Raw genomic sequence first — 6,418 nt, 5'->3', positions numbered from 1 at the left:
ATAAGGGGCTGCTAGTTCAACTCACGCCCTGAATTTGCTCTGGAGGCAAAAAGGAGTCAACGGAAGCTATCCTGGTTTGGGCATATCCTGAGAAAACATGACCGTTTTGAACAGATGGTTTTGCTAGGGGGGAAAAATGAAAAGCAATAGAAAAAGAGGAAGACTGTACATGAGATGGATTGACTCTGTAAGGGAAGCCACAACCTCTACTTTGCAAAATCCATGCAGGGTTGTTGACGACAGAATTTTTGAAGGTTACTAATCCATAGGGTCACTGTAACTCCGAAGGGGCTTACCCCATACATCACAGCAATAATATAACTTCATAGATGACAGGTCTATTAACAATAGCTATTAACCAGGCAGAGTTTGAAAACTTTACTTTTGTAGACTGTAAATCCCAGATGGTTCTTATTAGGGTTTTTTTTTTTTTTACACATAGGGATTTTTGTTTTCTCTGCAGAGGCATTTCTGCATTTCCGTGCATTTTAAAAACACACTGTAGTGGAATATTTAGGTTTTTGTAAGCATTCCCCCCACTAACTAATACGGGTTTATGTTCATTTTTCAGTGGTATACTATACATTTTTAATGCTTTACATTTAAAAATGTAGGTAGGTTTTGTATACATTTTGTTTTTCCAAAAGAAATCCATGACAAGACCCCCAAAATATGCAGCACATGGAAACGAAGGATGCTGCCTCTCACAGGTCTCCAAAAGTATGAAATCGATGCTTTAGTTGAGAATTTTAGATCCGGCATGATTCTTTTCTCTCCCTTCCAACCAAAGAATGATCCTGAATCTTGGTGGAGTTCACATCCAGTCCCGATGGTCTTTGGGTCTTTGGGGAGGCTGGCAAAGGTGTAAAAGCAACAGATCAAATCCTGGCTTCCCCTTCAGGACCATAAGAAGGATTAAAACAGTAGGACTTCTATCATTCCCCCTCTTTCTGAAGCTCTCTCTCCCACCCAAACCTGCTTCTAGGACAGCAGGACCCTTGAGAATAGCACAGGTTGCTGCAGAGAACCAATGGACAAGAGATACTCCTGCGGTGGCCATGTTGGATGAAGGATCATAGGTGTTGTAGTTTAAAAAAATTACTGTTCCAGGCTCTGCAGTTTCATGTAGGGGCGTAAGGACCACCATATACAGTGGTTCCTTGCAAGACTAAAGTAATTCGTTCCATGAGTAGTGCTGTCTTGCGAAATTTTCGTCTTGCGAAAAGCAGTTTCCCATAGGAATGCATTGCAATGCATTCTTATGGGAAACCTCGCAAGACAAATGAATTATTTTCGTCTTGTGAGGCACCGGTCTTTGGGGGGGATCGTCTTGAGAAACACGGCCATAGAAGAAGCTGTCTTGCGAGGCACCACAGCGATCGCAAAAACCATTCGTCTTGCGGGTTTTTCGTCCTGCGAGGCATTCATCTTGTGAGGCACCACTATATAAGAAACAAAGCAACATAAAAGGCCATGGAGAAAGTATTGAGAAACAATCTCGCCTCCAAGGGTGCAAAACATCAAAAACGAGTTGTACTTAAAAGTGAAAAAGCTAGGTGTTGTTTCGTTCATGCTGGGCTAAGGATTAGGCTTATACTTTCAGGGCAATTGTTGACGTGTCAGTGTCTCTGTGCACGCATGTGTGTTGGTGTATAGAGAAAAAAGGGCAATCAGAGACTGGTATCATTTTTCAGGAAGAGGGTGATGTTTTACCATTGCAAGAAGAGGTAGCAAGGCCTAGCTGTGAAGTTGGGAGTCGGGGGTTCGAATCCCCACTGTACTTCCTGGGGAGGGGGGGGAGAGATCCTGACCGGAATCCGCTTGAGCATGGGGTTATGGGCTCAGCCTCCTCTGTGGCCTTGGGCAAGCGGTGTCATATCCTTTGATTTGGATCCCTGCCTTGAGCAGGGAGGGGGGGTTGGACTTGATGGCCTTCGAGGCCCCTTCCAACTCCATGAGTCTAGGATTCTACCCGAGACCACTATGAGCAAGAGGAGTAGGAGACAATTTCTGCTTATTTCCTGCCTAGAAAACTGTAGAACGGTTCTCAACCTTGGGCCACCTAGGTGTTCCTGCACTGCAACTCCCAGAAGGCCTCGCCACTAGCTCTGCCGGCTACGGTTTCTGGGAGCTACAGTCCGACAACCCCCGGGTGACCCAGGTTGGGAACCACTGCTGTAGAAGAATTGCCATAAGTCGGAGTTGGCTGGATGGCACACGGCTGATTAATTGCACTTCGAACTAGCATTTCTGTGTGTTTTTTTTTCCTTCACCAAATAGCTCAGTGAGAATTATGCTTGGTCATGATGTCACCGTGTCCCAGGGGGCCTTGTTGCAGGAAAAAGCAGAGTCTTTCCCACTGATTGATCTCCACTGCAATGGAAAAATAAGGAGAGGAACTGATCCTTTACTCTTAGGCATGGGAGATTCCGTGGTGCAAGGGGACCCCTTCTTAGTAGCAGATACCGTGGCTCCCTCTTAAGGTGAGCCTTGGGGAGTGGTGAATCATTAATGCTAGAAGTTATCCAGAGCAATTGCACAACTCCAAGCAAAACAATGGGGTAAACACCATTGAGTAATCCAAACCCAGTTCATTGCTATTCATATACAGAGGGTTCTTAGGAATAATCTGTGTTTTCCTTGCGCAACAGCACAAGAACACCAACTCTGAGTCAGCCGAGTGGTCTGCTTCATTGACAGTGCCCTGCCTCAAGCTACCCGCCTATGGGACCAACCGTTGAAGCAAGAGCTAAAGGAATCTTTCCACAATGCTTTACCCTCCAGATGGGTTTGACTATCACTTCCATCCTTCGACAAGGCCAGTGGGGAAGGATGGGATTTAGAGTCAAACACAACCGGAGGGCGTCAAAGATGCTGGAGGTTGAACCAAGAGTTTGTATATGCACGCCCTGGATGCTGGTTGGCGTTAAGAGTGCCCCTTGTTCCACAGAAAACTTTGGGAATTATAATTCTGTAAAAAGGTACAAACACTTTCTAGGACTAAATGAAAAGGCCCCTCCTCCCGCCTCCTCCAAATTTGTCATCTGTTTGCCAAGCTGCTCCGTGGAGGGGCATTTCAGAAAATGTGTTTATGGAGTGTCCATGTATGAAATTCATCAGAAGAACTAGGGAGGGGCTCCTATGTAAAGAGAGCAAGAAGATCCATTTTTTCACTACTTTTTAAAACTATGCCATAATGTCTCCTCAGTTATATTATTTATTTATTTATTTGATTTTTATATTGCCCATCTGGCCAAAGGCTACTCCTGGTGGTTTACAACATTCAAAATAACAGTAGCAATAATAATAATAATAATACAAAAACAACATAATTAAAATTCAAAAGAGAAACAAAATTGACAATACTCTCTCTCTCTCTCTCTCTCTCTCTCTCTCTCTCTTTCTCATATTGAATTATGGAAAGCCTCCAGCTACCACCTCTACAGGAGTTGGCAGTGACTGTGATTTAATGGGAGGAAGTGAACTTGCTCTGGTTTTCAGTACATCTAAGCAGCTGTCCAAGGTGCTGAATCAATTCAGTACCCTGGAGACCTCCTGTTAGGTTTGGACAAAAACCCAGAGTGGGTCCATACCACCCCCCTGGCCAGTCATCAGCCTCTTTGGCACCTCTCATGTTCAAAACAAATCCCACACTTTCCTCTGGAAACAACTCTGTCCCTATGTTTAGGTAAAGGTAAAGGTTCCCCTTGACATTTTCAGTCCAGTCGTGTCCGACTTTAGGGGGCAGCGCTCATCCCGCTTTTCAAGCCATAGAGCCAGCGCCTGTCCAAAGACAGCTTTCCGTTGTCACGTGGCCAGCATGACTAGGGAATGCCGTTTTACTTTCCCACCGAGGTGGTACCTATTTATCTACTGGCATTTACATGCTTTTGAACCGCTAGGTTGGCGAGGAGCTGGGACAAAGCGACGGGAGCTCACTCCGTCACGTGGGTTCGATCTTATGACTGCTGGTCTTCTGACCCTGCAGCACAGGCTTCTGTGGTTTAGCCCGCAGCGCCACCACATCCTTGTCCCTATGTTTAAAGGCCCTCAAATGTTCACCGCCCTCCTATTCAACAAGAAGCTTTCACTTGAGAATGTTTTGATTCAGTCTCGTCTTTAGATCTTCAGCAAATGCACATCAAACGGCATGGCCGTTGAACTGGCTCAGAACCAACACATGTTCCAACCGAGTCTATCATACTTTGGCTACATCATGAGAAGGCAAGGATCCTCTTGAAAAGACAATTATGCTGGGAAAGGTGGAAGGCAGCAGGAAAAGAGGAAGACTGAACATGAGGTGGATTGATTCCCTAAAGGAAGCCACAGCTTTGGGTATACAAGAGATGAGCAGGGCAGCTGAGGATAAGACATTCTCGCAATTGCTCATTCATAGAGTCACCATAAGTCAGAGGCGAATTGACAGCACACGATAACAATTATGATATTGGGTGAGGCCTGCAGAAAAGCACAAAATCTAATAGTTAAACTTTGTTGTTTGAGAATCCCATGTTGATTTCTCTCTCTCTCTCTTCCATGTGTGTTTGTGTGTTCACATGTGTGTGTGTATATGTACATACATTAACAGGATTTTCTGACCTGTATGATAGCACTGAAAAATGTGGACTCATGTAAGCAGCAGCAGCAGTGACAAAAATATACACAGGACCCTGTGTTTTATCCCATGTCTTGAGGTGTGATTAGATTTGTCTTAGTCCTTGGCAGAGATAAGTGAACTTTGATCTGGACAATGGTGTGTTCAGAGGTCCTAGACACCTCCCTTCTTTCTGTGAGCTTGCCTTTTTTTGATCTGTTTACCTTTGCACCGTTCATGCTGAATTTGGGAAATTGCATGGGGCAACACACATCTATTGGGGCGTTGTGTTTCAGAGGGTGTTATTGGTCTACCTGTTCCCCCCAAAAGTTGAGAGCCACAGTCTCTGCTTGTGGGCAAAAGTAAAGGTGAAAATAGAAACAGAAGGGGGGAAAAGAGAGTGAGAGAACCAGAGAGGGGAATGGACGAAATATGGTGACACGTAGGAGATAGATTTTGTGATGTGTGAGCTTTTGTGTGAGCTTACATGAAAAACTTGACCCAACTCTGGGAGGCAGTGGAAGACAGGAGGACCTGGCATGCTCTGTTCCATGGGGTCACAAAGAGTCGGACATGACTTAATGACTAAACAACAACATGAATAAATCTATTAGTCATTAAAGTTCCATATTAGGCTCAGCGATGCAATGGAGACAGCTTTGGTCAACCCAGCAAACGATCTACACCAGGAAAATCAAAGCAAAAGCAAAGTGTGCTGCTTATATACTACCCCATAGTACTTAAATCAACTTTCTTGGTGGTTTACCATTTTAATTAGGCAGGCTACCTATTGGCCACCCTCCCAACCAAGCTGGGCACTTAATTTACCCACCTCGGGAGGATGGACGGCTGAGTCAATCTCAAGCCGGCTACCTGAATCTGCTGGGATTGAATACAGGTTGTGAGTAGAGTATTCGACTGCAGCACTGCAGTTCAACCACCGTGCCATAGGATATGAAGGTGCTGGGTTACAGTAACTCTGGTCCTGTCTGTGGGGGAGAACTCAGAAGGTGGTGCTGGCGGACTCCAATCTGATGCCCTGGCTGGTGGCCTGTGAGGTCCTTCAAGGACTTGTTTGGGCTTCCATGCTGTTTAAGGTCTACATGCATGCAACCCCTGGAGAGGTTGTCTGGGGTGTGGGATGACACCCAACTCAATCTTTCCTTTCTGTGTAATTCCAAGGATGCTGCCTCGGTTCTAAGCTGGTGCCTTGTGTCAGTAACAGGCTGGATAATGGCAAACAGAAACAGAATCCGGAAACGGCATAGGCGCCCCTGGTCACCTGAAAGGCAAATCAGGGAACAGAGATGCCACCTGTAATGGATGCGGTTACCTTCCCTTTGAAAACCCGGGTCTGCAGCTTGGGCATTCGTCTCTGCAGAGTCCAGAACAGCAGTGACTATCTGCTGATCATTTTAGGCAGCCAGTAATAATCCTGCATCATTCATTAAGAGCTACAGCCGCTTGTTTGGTATGTGCTGATCCATACCACACAAGGGGGAAGCAGTTCTGTTCAAGAGCCCCGCACCCCAGGGACCTGGGAAAACAGCACAGCTTCAGTGCAAAATGTTATTATAGACCATCATGGTGACAATCCCCCTGCTTAACCTTTAGTTAGACGAAGTAATGTTGATGCTTGCTCTAAGGTTGAAACTGGAGCTCTTCCAAGAGGAAACTTGGAGAAGACGTCGTTTTTGAGATACTATATTAAATACCAAGGTTGGGGGCTTTGGTTCCCCCACTGGGCCTCCAGGGAGAAGAGCCACTCTGTGTGACCTTAGGCCGACTGCACAGTCTCGGGACACCCCCAGAAGAAGGGAAGAG

This window comes from Pogona vitticeps, chromosome 2 (assembly GCF_051106095.1).
Source record: "Pogona vitticeps strain Pit_001003342236 chromosome 2, PviZW2.1, whole genome shotgun sequence".
NCBI lineage: Eukaryota > Metazoa > Chordata > Lepidosauria > Squamata > Agamidae > Pogona > Pogona vitticeps.
The sequence above is the reverse complement of the archived record's forward strand: the minus strand, read 5'-3'. Positions refer to the sequence as shown.